This window comes from Ornithodoros turicata, chromosome 7 (assembly GCF_037126465.1).
Source record: "Ornithodoros turicata isolate Travis chromosome 7, ASM3712646v1, whole genome shotgun sequence".
In the NCBI taxonomy this organism is placed as follows: domain Eukaryota; kingdom Metazoa; phylum Arthropoda; class Arachnida; order Ixodida; family Argasidae; genus Ornithodoros; species Ornithodoros turicata.
In genome coordinates this window covers 56,599,532-56,619,553 of record NC_088207.1, presented here as the reverse complement: position 1 = coordinate 56,619,553, position 20,022 = coordinate 56,599,532, and the positions used below count along the sequence as shown (strand labels likewise).

Here is a 20,022-nt window from a genome sequence, read left to right as displayed (position 1 = left end):
CTTTTGAGGTTGAAAAACGAGCAAGGGAGGGGGTGTTGACGGGTTCATTTGTCCAATGAGCCGGCAAATTAATTTTATTGCAACGGCACCGCTAGAGGAGGAGAAGGAGGAAAGTAGGGGAGGGGCAATCTAAGTCATCTCCAACCGACTGGTGCGGGGACGAACGGGGGATTTAATTAAATCGATGCGTGGTTTTCCAATGAAGGATTTCGCCCGGATTATACTTTCCGTAGAGATTCATCGTAGCACATTTAAAATTGATTATTTATTAAATGAATGCATTAAGATAAATTATTCGTGCAATTACAGCAGCGATGTGAGTGATGAGTGATACCCTCTCCGTTGGAGAGGTATTGGGCGTGGAATTTACCTTGGTAAGTTTTACTTAATTCAGTTAATTATATCCCTGTTTCGCTAACTAAATTTATGCTCTCAACTGACTAAGGAATAAGTTAATCCTATTATTTTAATTCGCGTATCCCTACACCAAACGGTAAAACGCCAAGACGTTCCATTAAATTTCTTAACGGTGTCAGTCACACAAACGATACATACGAAAACTGGAGTAAAAGGAACGGTTACTGGGATACCTATAGTAGTAGAATTTTTAACCCCAAAGAAAATCATTTTACCTTCTCGCCCCTGTCTTACCCCACTCATAATTTTAAGGGTTAGATCTTTGGGATGGCATGTCTTTGGGGACTTCTCTCCGGTTTTCGTTGAATCGGCAGCCTCCCGCGGGGTAAGTTTACCCTGCAGTACGGCTTCTCTGCAGCTCTCCCGTGTCCTGCGGGGAAGCCTGTCAGCTCTACGCCATTGCCCACACACACAAAAAAAAAAAGAAAAAATATGGGGGGGGGGGGACGAGCAGAAAGCGGTCAAAGAGTCAAGGAAAAAAAAAGTACGATAAACAAAAACAAAAAATTCCCTATACGACATCTCGTCAGAATTACACCGCTTGAATACGCTTTGAATGTCGGCATGTAAAGTTGTCTTCCGAAGGTACAGTCGGGAACTTGCACCTTGGAATTGGACTTTTACTCGAGGAAGGGATAACGCGCGGGCATGACTCTTAACCAGTACTCTGAGCGGTGGCACCTTAGAAGGAAGGAAGACCGCCCACCAAGCAACCCTATCCCTTCTTTTCGAGGAAACCTCCGTGTAAACGCCGTACTGACGCGCATATATAGAGAGGACAGGAGGGGACAGTATGCGTCCTAGGCAGACTTCATCCTGTACCTGGGTCAGCAAGAACACTCGGGAAAAAAAAAAACCTCACACACCAGACTCCGTATACACAGAGAGATTCCAAAACGCCACCCTCCACACAACCCCAGTCTTTGAGCACCAACTTGGAGCTATCGCTAACGAGGCATTTTTTACTCGGCTAAAGTATCTTTTCTTGCGGTATTTTTTCATTCATTCACGCGTAACTTAACGGCAATTTAAGAGAAAGGAGAAACCCGTGAACGCCAGATGGGTGATTTCATAACCCCATCACCGGAAAAAGCCACAGATCCGGGCACCAGCTTGCTTTCTGCGTCGTCGCTCAGGTATATCTCCCCGTCAGGAAGTTATCACCCAAGATACAGAGAACACCTCTGTCTCCCACTTGAAATGAAAAGCAATTACTGGAAGGGTTGTCGGTTTTTTTTTTTTTTTTTCCCGGAATCGGTCCAATTACGAGATCAAACGTCTGCGCGTTCTTGCGCGGCTGATGCACGCGAGAAACGGATCGTTACTTCGCACGAAGTGGTAAACGTGCAGTGTGAGCAGTTGCTGCAATTTAGAATCGCGTCAAACAGCTGCTGTTAAAAACTGCGATGGGGTCCGTTCGTTAGTTGGCGCGGGTGGACGTCTACGGGTATAAGAGCGGGGCTGTCATTCCGGTACCTCCAAATTGTGTTCAAGGTGGTGGTGGTGGTGGTGATGGTGAAAGGGCTTGCCGTTGTCGGCCTCGCGTATGTGGGCAACGTCACGACTGACGCCCTGGGGAAATGTGCGTCCTGGGCCGACTTCTAGGGGAACTGTGCCGAGGGGAATTGTGTTCAAACGCCTGATGTGGCGGCGTTTGGGAGAGGTCACGTGCATTTCGAGAGCCAATGGGAATGACATTTGCTGCTCCGACGTCAGGAGTTTAGTATTATTCGGCAAGTGCGACACGCAGAATTTTTTTTTTTATTCTGTGTTGGCGCCGCGAAGCAACTGTTGCCATGAGAGGCGTATAGATGTGGACAGATGGAGAGAGGACAGCGGAAGGAGTGGGGGACATGGGGGATTAGAGTGCGTCCTGGGCCGACTTCGAGGAAAACTGGGCCGACATATCCGTCTGGAAAGTCTGCCGGAAAACCCAGGAAAAACCTTAGACAGCACAACCGGCCCCAAAGCAGCACAGCATGTTGGCCCAATATTGGGCCGGTATTGCCAATATTGGTCCCATATTGGGCCAACATGTTGTGCTGCTTGGGGCGCCGGGATTCGAACCCACCACCTCCTACAGTCTTGAGCACGACGAGAAGGAAGCCGCAATTCCCGCTTTCCCTTTTCCTTCTTGCCTTTCTCAAGAGGCCCATTGTGGTCTCTACAATATCCCGCGATGATACTGCATGAACAATTAACCTGCCGGTGCTGGCTATAGGGCTTCCACTGGGTCTCTTCTGGCAGCTCTTTCGGGCGGATGTCTGCAGAGTTCTGCATGAAGTCGGCCCAGGACGCAGGTCTGCGCAGCGCTCACACAATCACGGTCCCTCCTTCGCGATGCACTCAATCATGTAGAGACACACACCGATTTCGCCACCGTCCTTCGTCAGTACAGCTACACAGCCTATACATGTATATATATAAAAAAAAAAGAAAAAGAAAAAGCTGAGAGGCGAGAACGGGTCGACGTCGGCAACAAATTCCGTCATGTGTATAACAGCACACACGTTCTATATGCTGCTCCACATTATTCTCCGTCACGAGCCGACAAAAATTCCTGGCTTTTGTGAGCAAAATCACGAGTCCGTTACCAGCACCGGTTCGTCCCCCTCGCCCTCGCGTGAGAAAGAAAAACGGAAGAGACAATGAAGAGAGAGAGAAAGAGAGAAAGGCCAATTTTTTTTCCGTTCGGAAGAACGCAATTTCGACATTTTCTCCAGTTTCCAAAACCGGCTGCGAAAAAAAAAAAAAAAAAGGACGTAGGTCCCGTGACAAAATTATTTTTGCAAAAAATAAAAATAAAAAAGAAGAACGTGTTCGCGCCCTGATTGAAACTCGTGCCCTTTTACGAAAGAACGGGTTCTATAGAACGGGTTTCGTCGGGTATACTAGTCCATTATTCGCTTCTCAAAGTGCAGGGATGCGACACTTACCTATTACTACTTTTATCTATTCAGTTATTTTTCTGACAGCTGCCTAAGGGGCTTCGTGTCCACGGGGACACAATGCCGCGTTAAGCGTCAAACATTTTCGCCGCAGAGTTCCTCTCGACTGTTGAACGACACCCGGCACAAAAACATAAATAAACGGATTAATACGAAGCAAAAATCGAATCGAACCACAACAACGCAACAACGTTGCCCACAGGCTAAACAACATTATACGCGTATCAAATCAAGATGTTAAGAATGGAATATACGAAAGAAAAGAAAGAAAAAAATGTGGTGCCAGAATAAATGGCTGACACCGAGGGGTTTTCTATAAGAGTTCGTGACACGATTCAAATGCGTCGGGACTTTGTGGAAGCAGAGCAATTACTAAGACTGACGCGGACTTCTGCTGCTCACTTTGGCGTGCAATGGAACAAATTACGCTACATGAAAGAACTGATGTTCTGAGGCTGGAACAACATAGAAGGGACAAATACATAGAAAGCCTCAATTTGCCTAAGAAATTAACGATGAAAGATGAAAGTCACTACTATACGCCGCTACATCGAGCGTACAAAAAATAAATAAATAAATAAAATAAAATAAAAAGGGGGAGAGGTGGCAAGGAAGAAAGAAAAAACTATAGGCAACGATACATTTGAGGCAAAACCTCTTGCGGCAAAACATGCGTGTGCCCAAAAGACATTGCTTCTTCCGGGAAGTGGCCAGACGCCATTTCCGGCCAACGGCTTCCGGTCCACGCCAAGGGTCTGCACGCGCGGACACCGACGCCGCACGTGCGCCCCACGCGGCGAAAAAAGCGCTAGGTGCGGAAGTCACCCACGTGTTCCTGCATATCTGAGACACCTCTCCTAGAAAGGGCTATAACGTTGTCATTTTTTTCTGTTTATTTTTGCGCGTTATGTTTAGGCGCTTGATATGATGGAACTCGTGAGGTTGTTACGTTACGAATGAGGTTTGGCGATTACTAATAAGTGAACCCTCGTTATTATGACCATGGTCGTTCCTGAAAATTTTGGTCATAATGCGGAATTGTCATATTAACGGGGGTGATTTACAGGGGTTTCACAGCATTGTTCCCCAAGAGTATGGTCGAAAGCACATATGTCAGATTATCGGGGGTCATATTAACGAGGGTTCACTGTAGTTGGTGTTACGGCAGGTGCTGAACAATTATAGAGTTTCTGCAAGTTGCTAAGCTGAATAAGTTGCATTATCCGACATTAACCGTCCATCCTTTATAAGCGCGCGCACGCGCAAAAAAAGGGGGGTAGAAAAAAGACTGCCGCCATGATGGCAACCATGTGATCTATAGTTAAGTGCGCAGTGAAACGCAGGGTGTACACGCTTTATACTCCAGGGCAAAAGGCAAAACAGGAGGTATACAGTGAACCCTCGTTAATATGATCCCCGATAATCTGACATACGCGCTTTATGACCATACTCCTGGGGGACAATGCTGTGGAACCTCTGCAAATCTCGCCCGTTAATATGACAATTCCGCATTATGACAAAAATTTTCGGGAACGACCATGGTCATAATAACGAGGGTTCACTGTATAGCCTGTGGTTCCGGAGTCCCTCTGCCGCGCTTTAAACTTTTCAACCCCAAGGTCTTTCACGAAAGCCCAGCCCGCACACTTCAGAGTATACGACGCGACAAACGAAAACGTCTTCCGCAACTTCCTCGGATCTTTTTTTTTCCCCCCATATGGTGCCAACCTGGCACGCGTGTAGCACGCGACAGCTGCATACCCCTCCCCTCATGTCCTTCCTACCCCCCACCACCCTCTTAAGAAATTTTTCTTTTCAGTATAGAGTGAACACAAACAGCACACACACACACACCTTCGCCCGCGTCTCTGCCGCGGCGCGTGCCACGCACCAATCGGAACAACCCGACGAATATATACACTCTGTCTCCTTCGACGAATCACGAACAAGTGGTCATGCTTCCCTCCTTCTCTCTTACATCCCCCCTCCCCCCACCATCTTTGAAGAAAATGATCCCAAATCGTCTTTTTGCGATGCAAGAAGTCCGTACGTCCATCTGTCCGTGGTACCAGCTGCACAATATAGCCTCCGAGCTTCCACAATAACACCTTTCCAACTACACCCATCTGTCCTTCTCCGCACGCGCCAGTCACGTGGTCCCTCTCTTCATTCCTCCTCGCACCCCCGTTCCTACATCCACCTCCGATATACTACACACTTTATGTTCCTGATGCCTTCATAGAAAAGACGTTTCGGGTCGCCTATTTATTCGCATGGTGCTACTACCCGTATGCTATTGATAGGTGTCCTTTTGACCCAGTAGGGTGCGGTTCGAGCCCAGGTCAGGTCGGAGCATAGGGTCGCAGCTGTTTCTTCGATGCGGGGGTGGCCGATAAATTGAAGATGAGGAGCGATGACAAGCTCTATTGGAGCACGTTTGCAAGACAGCTGACATACGCGATGCACAAAGCTACAGCGAGGCGACTCTTCAACGAATGATTAACAGCCATCGATATACTATATATCGTCAAGAAAGACGGAAAAGTCGACGAGTGACAACCGTGTAATAAGATATTGCTTGTGGTCAGTCGGCTTATGTTCAGGTATGGCTTCAGCTGTGGCTGCGTTTTCGAGAGAACCGACTTATCATAAGAGCGAGTGCACTACGTTTTATGAGCCGGAGTCTGACTAAAGTTACACCTGCGAACCAAAGTTCGGCTACATGTTTACCGATGCGAAGTGAAACTTTCTGTTTAAAATCATTCATTCTGCTTCTCATAATTGCAACGAAACGGTTAGAACTATATTACCATGGTAACCATGGCAACAACCGAGACGCCGAAATACAGTGGTCGACGGTATAAAGCGAAGCCCGTTGATTGATTACAGCCACAGTGTCGTAGCCGACATTTGCATTGCCGGCGGACGCCGCCGAAATGAAAAGCAGGTGCAAAAGCGCGGTATTTTCCCGTAACCTCACACAGACGGATGCACTCTACAACTTCGGCGTACACGCACAAAAGTACCTGTCTGGAGCGCCTTCTTTCCACAAGTGGTCATTTCAACAGAATTGCCCTGCAGTATTGACGCTACTGATTCGAGGCTGGAAAAAGCTAGCCGCTAAATTACTACTATACAAGACGATGTGACTTCAATCACGCCATCCAAGTGGTATGTGTGAGTCAGTGTACGCTAAAAAAAAAACCCATGGTCACTTTCGCAGCATTGATCGATATCTATGCGCTTTAAATGAGCAAAAAACAACTTACACAGTTAAGCCTAAAAATACAAATGAGACATTAAGTTAGAAAGGGTTATATCAAAACACTCGCAGACGACACCGCCCAATCAACGCTCATGACAACACTTCGACAACTGTACATCCACCTTCTACACAGTTCGGGCCAAAATGACAAGCATATAAAGTGTTGAAACCATCGAAACTCACAAACATCACTCACCCGTTGTCACGTTGAAGTTTGTGGACTACGCCGGAATAATCCGTGAGTGCTCGGGATGATCGAGATCACCATACCGATGGACACCGTTTCACAACACAGGCGCTGTCTGCGTGGCAAACAAACACACGCATTAATGTAACAATCCAACGACGTAGAAATCCACAGCCCAAAACAATGGTCACTTTTTTTGAGAGACTGTTAACCGTTTTTCTCCCTCTAGCGATGGTCGCGGCGTTGGGCGCGTGCTGTTACGTCACGCCGCCACGAGCTCTCTTTCCCACACCCTTGCTTCGCCTCCGTGACAACGGGTGCCTACCAAAGGAGGTTGCTGCTCGGAATCTTTCTTTTACAGATGGCTTTTTTATAAGGGTGCATTTCCATAATTTGGTCGCGATGAGTCCAGTACAGTTTACGCTATATCCAAGATCTGCTATTTTGAAAGCAGGGAAGGCGACAAACACCTTTTGCACGCGTTATTTTGGCATGCCTGCTTGCATAGTACGTACATTTCGTGTGGGGCTTGATGGTGAAAAATGCGAACACTTGTAGAAATGTTGTAGAAAATAAACATTTATGAAGGGTAAAATAAACATACCGGTCTGTGACGGTGTTACTCGTCTAGCTTTTTTATTATTGTTTTTGTCGCGCATATCACGCTAGTTATTTTTTTATTTTCTGGTGATTCAATTTCTATTACACGTTATAACATCATTTAAGTCCATCATTAATTCACTAATAATTCATCATTGCTATCATTCATTAACCAATTCCTTTCAGATCCATTGGCGTATATCTCAAATGTGAAGTACACCGAAGTTTTAGTTCTCGTTTTAGTTCTTACGTTTGGCGCACGGTGTTCTAGTACAAATATTTTTCGACCTCTCTTTTATTAATATGTGCTGGGTTACATAAATTCATCTGTGCTCGTTTACCCTCTTTTCAAGAGCATAGTAAATGCGTCTTCTTCCCAACCGATTGACACGGATAAATAACTCCTTATCTCCACCTCTTTTCTGCTGTCCTCTCCATCTGTTCACGTACGGCGCTCACAGCCACAGTTGCTACGCGGCGCTAACACGAAATGAAAAACAAAACTAAGAAATAATGCCAGTCATTGCATAATCAACAAATGACGATGAAAATGAAGCGAGCGAACGCAGCAATGAAATCATGAACGACAAGAACATTATGTATTCGTGTCTTGCTTCGTTTCTAAAATACATACTCTATCCTAAGGTACCGACTAAGACTAGCATACATCCCGACCGTGATTCTCAAAAAACAAAGAAAAAAAAACGTCGACACCGGGTTTTTTTTTTAACGAAACACACGCACGCGGCGTCCCTATACCAGACACGCAGACAATACCGAACACGATGATTAGCGCCCGCACGCAGCCAAGCAGATCATGACCCACAATCTATTTACCCCAAAAAAGCCTCAAATTTATACGTTGGCTAACCGGAGTTCAAACACCTCGGGGGTCAGGTCGAGCCGGAGTCGAACACTAGGTCGTTCACCTACCCTGCAAAATATCCTCTCCCCACCATCTTTATGGGGTTTTAACTCATCTGTGGGGATGATCAAGCTTTCGGGGGATATGTCGGAATTGGAACGTTAACCCCCTGGCTTTTTTCTTTTTTCTTTTATTCTGATTTTCTTATAGTGGTGGATTCCCCCTCCTCTGTTTTTTTTTTTTTTTTTTTTTTTATATTCAGCCTCTACAAGCACGTCTCAGGAATTGGGAAATAGGACGGACCGGAGGAGTCTGGTTAACCGGAAGTGCGTCACCATGTTTGGCAATAGATTTCCTGTGTTTGTGTCACGTGCTGAATTTAAGGGGGATAAAGGTGAAAAAAAAAAAAAAGTTTATTGTGTGTTTGCGAGAAGGAAGATTTTGATGGTGCTGATGAAGCCGTGGCGGTTCACCGAGTTTGCGGAAGGTTTTTATATGAAATTCCGCTTCCCGGCTCAGAAGACACGGCGGTTTATTGTGGTATTCGAAGCATTTTTCCGGGATCTTTTGTTGTTCCCGTCTGAGCTATCGAATGCGCTGAAGACCGCTAACTGGTCGCGAGTTCGAACCCAACTGAGAACGCCGCGGGAACTTGTTGGCATAGAAATGAGCTTAGACACGTTCAGATTGGAGCGCGTTGTAAAAGATTTCCCAGGTGGAAAAAGCTATAGTGAGCTTTGGCGGGACGTACTATACACTGCGACAAGGCAAGCAGTCTCCTCATTCTCTCAAGGGAGTAGCATAACTCCCTTTCTCCCTGCAGGAGAGTAATATTACGCTGCAGTAGGGGTTAGAGCGTAAGAGACTCCTAAGGGGGTAAGAGACTCCTTTTTTGAGAGTAATTGTACTCTCCAAATGGGAGTGATATATACGGCAAGGAAAGGAGTTAAAGTACACCTTTTTTTTAAAGACTGTACGCTTTCTACATACGACGGTGCACACCCTAAGAAAAAAAAAAGGAGTAAAATGGGGAGTAATTGCAGCTTTTAGCCCCCTCGACTGCAATTGCTCCCTATATAAGTCCCCTAACCCCGACATTTACTCCCCAGGACTGCAAATTGTCACTGAACTTCGCGAATGGTCTTCCGAATGCAGCAGTTTACGTGAATATGTGCTCTTGGTCACTTTGACGGCATAACGCCGTATAACTCAGCCAACTTAGAAATTGTCCGCCCACACAGAGTATAAGAAACAGTTAGTGCTTCTTTCTTCGCAAATTGGGCCATATATGTATGCAGCAAGATATTGTATCACTCGATATATCACGGTTGACGGTTTGATTCAAAGTATTTTCATGCATGCACACGAATTATGTATACCTGGAACTGTTAGAACAGATCCTGAAATGCAGTCTCCATTCTGTGACATTCATTTACTCCCGAAAGGGAGTATTTTTTCTGGCAATGCATTTAGTCCTCAAAAGGAGTAAAATTACTCCTTCTTTTCTTAGAGTGTAGAAATACGTACCAAGTGCACGCTCTTTCCGCTCTCGACGCGAGAGTAACTATCATGCAGCTGTATCTGAACTGTAACTGAATCGTACACGACACAGACAGCATGCAGCTGTAATAACAACTGACTAGACGCTATTAAGCGAGATACATATACAAATTTATTTTTATTTATTTATTTATTTATTACGTTATTTGATTTTGCCTATATACTCTCGTTTACATCTACGTATTCGTGTATACGTATAGTCTCGTTTGAACCGCGCTTTCGTGCTTGCTGCTGCGTCGCCGGCGCGTTCAATCTCGAACGAGTCGAAATCCTGCGAGATATGCTCTCGCAAGAGCTTGTTGTATAGCGCGCGTGTACGCGCACAACTTCCGAAATATATAGCGAATCTCGCAAAGTGTCCTTGCGCGCGCTACACCTACGCGTGCGCAAATGTGGCAACGCTGAAGAAGCCGACAAAGCGAGAAAACGTGTCGACTTAGTGACGTGTTGGTCAGCAACGCTGCGTGCCAGGTTTTGTACAATTCTCCGTCGGACTCAGAAAAAAGCTGTATCTTTGTCACCAAAAATGTCATGTTTTTCAGCACACAGCGTTTCTGTGCCTAAGCCTACGTCGGGTCAATTTGCGGATCTAAGGAGCACGAGAAGGTGAGAGAAAGAAAGAAAAAAAAAGTCGTATAAAACCAGCCTCGCATTTACTTTGCGAAAAGACAGTTGTCGCACCTAAATGTTCTAAAAGATTTGTGTTTCCCACTATAAAGTGTTCCCTTCAACATTAACAGTCATTTTACAAATTGAAAGTACGGGTGCGCATTCCACCGCAACGTTGTATATAGGGAGCAGTTTTCTTCTGTCTGGAATATAAATACTTCCGTCTCAGATAGGCTCTATACTACCTGGTTTATGGAGCAGCATATGGCTCGTGCAGTAAGAAGGGCAACCGTTGCGGTGGCCTTGTCCACACATGGCATCCGTCCTGCTAAGGAAAACGACTTCGCGGAAATTCGCTCCAACTTTCTCCGAACGTGTATACGGGATATTTTTCGACTTTAAAGAAAAAAAATCTCGCAGGCGAGACGTGGATTCCTTGATGTCGAAATTCCGGGCGCGTCTGGTACTGCTGTTATTACTACGCTGTGTCTATTAAAAGACTCGCTCATTTTCGTTCGTTTCGTTTTGTTAAGCATTTCTTTATTACAAGAGTGTGTATATATATATATATATATATATAGGGTGAGGTAAAAGGATTATCAAACGGCCACGAAGTTTTACAGAAGTTCAAAAAAAGACGCGGAAACAGATTTTAGGGAAGTTAAAAACACTAGTTTATTACATGGGGAGACGTTAAAAAGTAAAATGGGCAAGGGGTCGACGTTTCGACAGTGCCGCGTCTTTTTTTGAACTTCTATATATATATATATATAAACTACATTCGCAGTGTGCTTTCAAGCTGTCCCTATTTTATGACGTCACGTACCAAACCTATTTAAGTAATGTGTAACCACCTATGCATCTTTTGTCCTGACGAAGACAGTGCCACTGTCGAAACGTCGACCCCTTGCCCATGTTACTTTAAACTAGCGTTTGTAACTTCCCTAAAATCTGTTTCCGCGTCTTCTTCTTCTTCTTTTGCAACTTCTTTATATATATATATATATATATATATATATTATATATTATTATTATATAAAAGGAAAAAAATAGCCAGAGCTCTTTGGCTGCACGTATAGCATATGTTTGTAACTCAAACGTTGCCATGCCAGTACTGGACAGCTGTTTATATATTATTATATATATATATTATTATTATATATTATATATATTTACACAATATATATTACATTTTGTTTCATTGTTGCGTTAAGCCAGTGTGTGTAAGTTTTTCCTCGTGACTTTTCCATGTTTTCACTGATTCTTTCAAGCAAATTCCCTGAAAGCAAAACAAAATGGAACTTGGTGCCTGCTGCTACATTTTGGTACAGAACCCTCATAAAACGGATGAGCGAGGCTGGACTACTTTTTTGCTTCCGAGCATGTCGTATATTGGCTAACTGCTATACTCGCGGCGATGTTGTGCTTGCGACGTGGTCGCTCAACCACTCATTCGCGCACTCTCGATTTGCTGCGCATTGTCACGGTGCTTGTCCGCGATTTTCCCTGACTTCAGCCGCTTTTTGGAAAAATTCCCTGACAATCCCCCGACTTTTTCAGTCGCATCAAAAGTTCACAATTCCCTGTTTTCCAGGTTGGTAAAGGCACCCCTGAATAGTATTAATTTATGTTTTTGTGCGCGATCAATTCGTTAATAAATATACGGTAAATGATACCAAATAGTACTACAAATCAACTCGATTAAACAGTGAGAAAGTGTTTTTCTTTCTTTTGCCAATCCAATCCAATCCAATCCAAGCCAAAAAGTGAGAGACAAGGAGAAAAAGACGCGGCGCCCAGGCTTTGAAAAAACTCGGCACGCGTTTGAGACCCGCGCCAGGCGGCGCTAGTGTCGCTAGCGGAAGTGGGGTGCACGACATGATTGGACGAACCGGAAGTGGGCCTGCTTCTCCATCTGTCGCCCACTGAGGAACCTTGGCACGATAAAGAAAGATCCCGGAGGTGTTCTTCTGGATTCACGAAAAGAGGAAGTCACCCTGCCGTATTTTTATTTATTTTTTATTTTTTTTTACGTGAAAGAGGGTTTCCGTGGCCTTCTTGTTTGTTGAGGTCGGCCATGATGATCCTTGGTGGTGTCGAGACTTTACAATGTTGAGGAAAAAAAAATCTGGTGAAGGATTAATCGAAACGCGGGTTTACCTTGAGGTTTCGAGGTGGGTATGGGTAAATTTACAATGTGGGCTTCGTCGTTGTTTGATCGAATGTCTGGAGACTGCAGGGAGAGAGGTGCTATGTTTGTTCGGGTTTACTGAGTTATATAGAGCGATACATGTATATTGAACTCTGTATACTTCGCTGTTACTCGCAGTTTGTTTGTTTGTTGTTGTGTTGTTGTTGTTTTTCTTTTTTCGCGACGCTTACAGGTATAGGGTCGGCGTTATATACGGGACTTTCAATCAATATGCGTGAGTTCTATTGTTCTTTTTTTTATTTTTTATTCGTGTTAGTCGGATCCGGAAACCCATCTTCGAAACCGATACCATAATGTTTTCGGCATCGGCCGGCAATCTACTTGGCAATTTTTTTCGTCCCAAAAGTGCTTAGATATCGAATAAACGAACTTTAAAGATAAGCGCTGCTTCCGCAGCTGCAGATGCTCCGGCTCCGTGACGTCATTCCCTAACGAGAGGAGTGAGAGGAGAGGCGCTCGGAGGAGAAAGGCGCCGTCCAGACGGCCGCGCCATTCCTTTTCTCAAGGCCGTGTTCTGATTGGCTGTTTAGGGAGTGACGTTTTCTCGTTTTTCCAGAGAGGGAATTCCGGCATACTCTCAACATCCGGCGTCTGCTCTTATAATGTATTCCATCGAATAACAGTCAAACTACGTCACTGTTTCGCGTGGGGTTTTCGATACTGTGGTCAGTAGTCCACGAGGAATAACATGTTTTGAAGTCGACTGGAAGGTCGTTGTACGACGGTCCTTTCTTACAGGATTTTTTAACGTATATCACATCCTCAAATATACGTAGCGTCGAAATTAGCTCTCTTTATTCATCCGGGTGTCGTTGCCAAGGTCGTGCTGGAGACTGGGAGGTGTTGGGTTCGAATCCTACCACCAGTTGTGCTGTCTGAGGTTTTCCCAGCGTTTTCCGAAGACATACCAGACGAATGTCGGCACAGTTCTCCCTGAAGTCGGCCCAGGACGCACATTAACTCCCCTGTCCCCCACTCCTTCCTGCTGTCCTCACTCCATCTGTACACATCTGTACGCCACTCATAGTCAGTGCTGCTTCGCGGCGCTAACATTGAATTTAAAAAACAAAAAAAAAGATCTGGGTTTCATTTCAAGCCTGGTACTTTACCTCGGGGGAGCCCCGAACGTGAAATTAAATTACCGTGTCGCAGTACCGCTTTAAAAGCCTTAAAAAATCTTCCATCACCATCACACGCTTTTGGCGTCTCTTTCTGCACCGTGCACATCCCTCACCACACTTGTGGTGGCAACCTAAAAATGGCGAACCGAAGTTAATATAGTGGTGGCAGATGCTCTTTCAGTGGCTCTCCATCTTTCCATGGAGGATACGACAACTGGCAACAGCTGCGTGCAAAGATGTGCCTCTTCGGGGTGCCGTCTTCTCACCCGAGGCCTCGCGCCCTGGGGCGAAAAACATAGAGACAGCCTTGTTTTCGGTCGTACAGTTGTTCACCTGGAGAGACTTCTGCTGACACTCTTATTTATTAATCACCTGCGCGGCGCGGCCTCGTAAAATTGCGGCACGCTCGCGATGCTGGCAAAACACGGACGCGTGGTATACACAACATGCTGAATAGTCGTCCAGACTATGTGGCCTTGTCCTCCTCCTTTGTTATATGGTTACCGTGTTACTCGGAGCATCCACTTCCGCGTGTGCCTCCTCATCTTCGGAAATGCACTGTCTAAAGAACATTGCTTGTAGACGCAGTGACAGGGAACGCTAAATTTAATTTTTAATTTGCGAGTAAAATTTTGGTAAAATGGCTCCGGGCGACGCCTGGTGGGCAATAATCCCCAATTTGTCGAGCAACAGTGATCTATGTTCCCGACCTCATCTTCGGAAATGCATTGTCTAAAGAACATTGCTTGTAAATATAGTGACAGGGAACGCTAAATATTTTTAATTTGCGAGTAAAATTTCGGTAAAATGGCTCCGGGCGACGCCTGGTGGGCAATAATCCCCAATTTGTCGAGCAACAGTGATCTATGTTCCCGACCTCATCTTCGGAAATGCATTGTCTAAAGAACATTGCTTGTAAATATAGTGACAGGGAACGCTAAATATTTTTAATTTGCGAGTAAAATTTCGGTAAAATGGCTCCGGGCGACGCCTGGTGGGCAATAATCCCCAATTTGTCGAGCAACAGTGATCTATGTTCCCGACTGGCTTGCTGCTTATGATGACTACGTAGCCGACACGTAGCCGACTTCTTTTGTTTCAGACACAGTGTTGTGCGCATGCACTGTAGTTTTGCCGCCGTACTTGACGAGCAATGCGCAGTTGGTGGCGACTTCGACACAGTGTTACCCGTAATATTCAATTTTAATTTTCTAAAAACAACAACGAGCGCGACTGTGACGAACAGTGTGACGTAAGGATACTGAGGGCTTAGGCTATTCAATAATAAATTTTCTGAGATTGCAGCTCCTTTAGTGCTTTAACAATGTCCTTAAAGGACCCTCTGGTGGTCAAAATTACTACTAATCTGACGGCCAAAAACTGACGCATCTGCACCGTTCAATTGTCACAATTGTCTTGCGACATAAAGTCACAAAATACGGCCTCCAAAAAAAAAAAAAGTAAAAAGAGTGCGCAAACAGTATAGTCAGGAAAAGCTTCAGGCCTATAATTTCGTATACGGTGCGCCGTATTTAGTATTGCGCATCGCACGTTAATTTATTTTGCTGCGTAAATGTCCTGCACTTCGCAGCTCTGCACAAAAATTTAAAGTCAAATAAAAGGAGAGGAAAACGGAAAATCGTTCAAAGTGAAATAGAAAAGTCCTATCCCAGATTCCGCAGGGAAAGTTCTGATTGGTTTGTTGGTTTTAAGAAAAAATAAAAGGGAGATTTTGGCTCTCATGTCTCTTGTTGTATTGCCCCAAGCTGATTAGCTTATATACTATCGAATCCAACAGTATATGGCTTTGTAACGGTTGTCTTATTTCCTTGTTCTTATACGTTTTGGAGTGTTGTGTTTATCAATTTGTGTGTTAGTCTCGGTTTGGCTATACCTTTCCATCGAGACAGGGAATATACACTCTTAAGAATGAACTTCACCGCATAGCACGCTCCTAGCCAACCATAATCTCGAATGATATCGTTATTTGCCCTGATTTGTTACTCTAACTTGGGCGCAGCTCTTGAACTTTTGACCTACATGTTGAACTCCATTATCATCTCTGTTCATCTCTGGACATCATCCTTTTGCGTTTTCATCATCTCATCATCGGATTGAACTTTCTGTATTAAGTGTACTGGGGTAGCCAGTTTGACTTCGTCGAAACTCACATCCCCATTTTTTTTTCTTTATTCACATCACATCACATCACATCACATCCTGATTTGTTGAAAACGGTAGGCGTACGCCTTTTTTGTGACAATTATGAACAGCATAAGTGTCACAAAAAAGGCGTACGCCTCCCGTTTTCAACAAATCAGGGCAGATAACGATATCATTCGAGATTATGGTTGGCTAGGAGAGTGCTATGCAGTGAAGTTCATTTTTAAGAGTGTAGTTGCGTGCCTTCGCATTGGAGCATGTAAAGGTATATCTTGAGCAATCCCGCGCGTTTTATTTCGGCAGTTAAACATTTATAACCTGAGATCAACCACTCCGGCCAACATGCACTTCAAGAACCGCTCGAGGATTTGATTTACGACAGCCCTCGAGACCATAAAGGATTACGTTATCAAGTTCATATACCGCCTGCGGAGACACGGAGATAGGAACCGCTAACCGCTCGTTCGTTCGATAAGTCCACCAATCCCCGTGCAGGAGGCGATCCGGACTTAGCGTGCAGCCAATAGGAATTCGATTTCGGGCTCTCAAGCAGCGCAATGGTTCGAGAGAGCTATATAATGTTACAGCTAGGATTTACAGGATACAACGAAGGATGTTAGCTTCCATCCTTGGTTTGAAACTAGATTATGCAGAAAGGGTTTACGTACTCCCAAACTACAAACGATAAGGATGGTCAGCAGTCATAAATCGTTGTGGAACTTTATCCTATTCATTGTTTGCGTACAATTTTCGTTTGTTGCGCAGCCAAAGCCAAAGCCTCTCCAAAGCCACAAATAAAGTTGTTGTCGTTTGTTGCTGTACTAGGAATCCTCCCTTGAAACGCATCATTCATTGTTGCGACACCTCTTTCTTATTTTATCCTTACTTTTCTAGTTTCCTATATTCTCATTTACTTATTCTTATTTTCCAAGAGTTTCTGATTGTTTTTAATGCGATTTGACTGGACAGGCGCTAACAATAAACTTTTTCACACCTTTAAAGGTGTGCGCTATGCACATTGAACCTGGTTGCGTAACATTGCATCTCCAGGATGATATTTTACAAAATTCGGAAAGCATTACTAAAGATCAAGTGTCAGTGCAAATCTTGCTTTCATTATGTCTTAGATATCGTAGGTACGAGCTAATGCATGTATGCATCGTTATCGATAATCGAGCACGCGCAAGTGTCTACAATACTGTTGAACAATGTTGAGATGTTGCGAGACTGAATTTTTGGAGGACAGACAACACTCGAGTAAAGAAAATTTGTGCGAAACCGTGCTCCATTATGATGTTACCAAAATTACACCTAAAAAGGAGTGTGCCATGCACCTTATTACACCTTTAAAGGTGTGAAAAGATTTAGAGTGAGGATAGGGGTCTTTCTGTACTTGTAAACTATTTAGGCACTTTCAATGCTCTCTCTTTATACGCGAAATTCCGGATAACAAACAAGAAGATTAGATAGTGTTAGTATAGAATGGAGAGTGATAGCGTGATTCTCGAAGTATACAGTACGCCTATCGCACTCGATCAACGAATGAGATTCTGAGTCACACACGCTGCCATTAATTGGTTCTATTAAGTGGATACCTCCACGTTAACGTTACAAATGGTCAACTAAAAGTGCCTATTACCGTCTCTCATGTTACCACGACCTACTCATGACGTGGATACTTGAAAAGGTGACACACGAAGGTAGCCATGTATAGCAGAGTGAACATCTGTATACATCTGTACCACTTTTACCTATGCCCCTGAACATGATAAACATGCAGCCTTTCCGTCAACATCACCACAAGACGCCACGTGCCAGCTGAAATTCACTCTCACTCAAAATAATAATCCCTTTCGCACAGTCCCTGGAAGGAACCACCGGGTCTCCCTTCTTAAAAGTGTTCAAATCCCAGTTCAACGACACGAGCACGCGGTTTGTTCCGGGAGGTCCAGCTGAGGAAACGGACATTGAACTTCCGCACCACAAGGAAGAGGAAGTGTCCGCCTTGTGTTTCGGAAGTCTTCTTCCACCAGACATCTGCTCAAAAACCCCTACATACTCTTCTAAACCCGTGGCGCCATTGTAAGGAGGGGGGTGACGCGCCGCCATGATGCACCCCGAGGGTCGGCACCCTCATTTCCCGATCCATTTCCCTGGTCCCTTTTCCGCGGTCGAAGACCTGGGTCGAATGAAATGGAAAGTCTATTGGCTCCGTTTACCATTATCGGTTTGGTGTCAACGCACCGAGGTCTTTTTTGAAGAGGCCGAGCCATGCAATGGAGGAAGTTGTTGTTGATGTCTTCCGCGCGCGCGTGTGACGCATACGCGCAGTCACAATGAAGAGAACGAATAAACGCGGATATCCGTGGGTATCCGCGGAGTATTTTGTGAATAAGTGTTGGGAGATCGTGCGGTTGTCGGTGTTGATCTTGTAGTCCACCTTTCTTGCGGGGCGTTCTTCCTCGAGACATTATAAACCATACACGGGGTTGACAACCATGGGAAGAGATAAGAGATTGCGCGGTTCCGACGACGGAAACAAATGGAAGAAATCCCATAAAATTTCTCAAAATTATGACCTGCTGTATAGTTCAATTTCGATTAATTTGCACCACTCACACGTACAGGTTAATATACGTGTCACGTGATGTAAATGTGACGTCACTTAGTGCGTGCCTCCTTTCCGCAAATTTAAAAAATGCGAAAAATGTATTCGAATAATTGGCTACTATAGGAGCCCGGACGTATTTTCATTTTCGTCGTCATAGAGCTTTTCGATCCAGAGTTAATATGTGTCCAATTTGGAAGGCAAGAGGTGAGAAATGATGTAACAGCTCATTTCATTCGATGAGCTTTATTTTATGTCTCGAAATAGTAGGTGTGGTTAGGCTGGGTTATAGCGCATTGCGCAGCCGTGATTTCCTACGCGTCATTTCCGCGAGAAGACTGACGCTTTTAGCGAACGACCTCCGAAAAACCCGACCCAACGTTAACCTTCTTTCCGTGCACTTCTATGTAGTCTCACGCTGTTGGCGGGCACGTGAAACTAATAAATAAATAAATAAATAAACATGATTTCATTTTGTCCCGCTCATACCATCCTCTGTGGATCATTTGGAATCGTGTTCGACAACTGACCCCCAGAGCGTGGGATCCATCGAACTATGGCATGGTACAGCTTGGGACAAAAGTTTACGGAACAGCGGGATGTGACATTTCTCCACTTGAGCAGCACCCAAGCAGCAAACGCGAGCAGACACACATACTAAAAAATTGAGAGATCAGCTGGTCACCTGTTTCTTATTCAAGCTACTCCTGGCAGGTATGACGGAGCCACTCCGATGAAGAAATACGCCAACGCCGTGTTCCGTAAACTTTTGTCCCAAGCTGTACTACATGAAATTTCCAAGCACGCTAAAGAACCCCTCAGATGTGAAAAAAAAAAAAGTCCGTTTGGCGTCATTCACGATTGTAATTGTAAACCGGTTGACGTAAAGCTCAGAAGTATGAAAGGATATGTATCTTTAAACATACAGATAAGAATAACACCAATAAAAACTCATCGTCAGGACGTTAACGACATTTTTTTTAGATAGAACGCAAAGAAACAACTATAAGAGATCTCGAGCGGTGGACCATGATAAGAGATATACTAAAAGGGTTGTCACATAATTTGTAAAACGGGGAGATAATACCCGCTCCGGATCATCAGCTGGGATGAATACAGTGAACCCTCGTTATTATGACCGTGGTCATTCCGGAAAATTTTGGTCATAATGCGGAATTGTCATATTAACGGGGAGGATTTGCAGAGGTTTCACTAAATTGTTCCCCAGGAGTATGGTTGTAAAGCGCGTATGTCAGATTATCGGGGGTCATATTAACGAGGGTTCACTGTAATACACCCGTACGGCAAGTTTTTTGTTTTTTTTTGCATAATGTTTGCAAGTTGTTTTTGTGTCTCTCATTTTGTACTCGCTGTTTTTGAACTAATTGATAGAGAGAGAAAAAAAAAACAGCTTCGGGCATTTGTGATAAAAATTGGTTTACGTGGGATCACTAACGCATTTTACGT

General features: G+C 44.6%; 1 protein-coding gene across 1 annotated transcript in view; it reads right to left on the bottom strand.

Annotated features, from left to right (window-relative positions):
• The window catches only part of LOC135401686 (delta-like protein B), a 125,198-nt gene that overhangs the window by 16,095 nt on the left and 89,081 nt on the right, over window positions 1–20,022 (bottom strand). The window contains exon 3 of the mRNA XM_064634205.1: window positions 6,827–6,932. The gene's annotated coding sequence lies outside the window, so the exon portion shown is untranslated. The remainder of the gene's footprint in view (window positions 1–6,826; window positions 6,933–20,022) is intronic.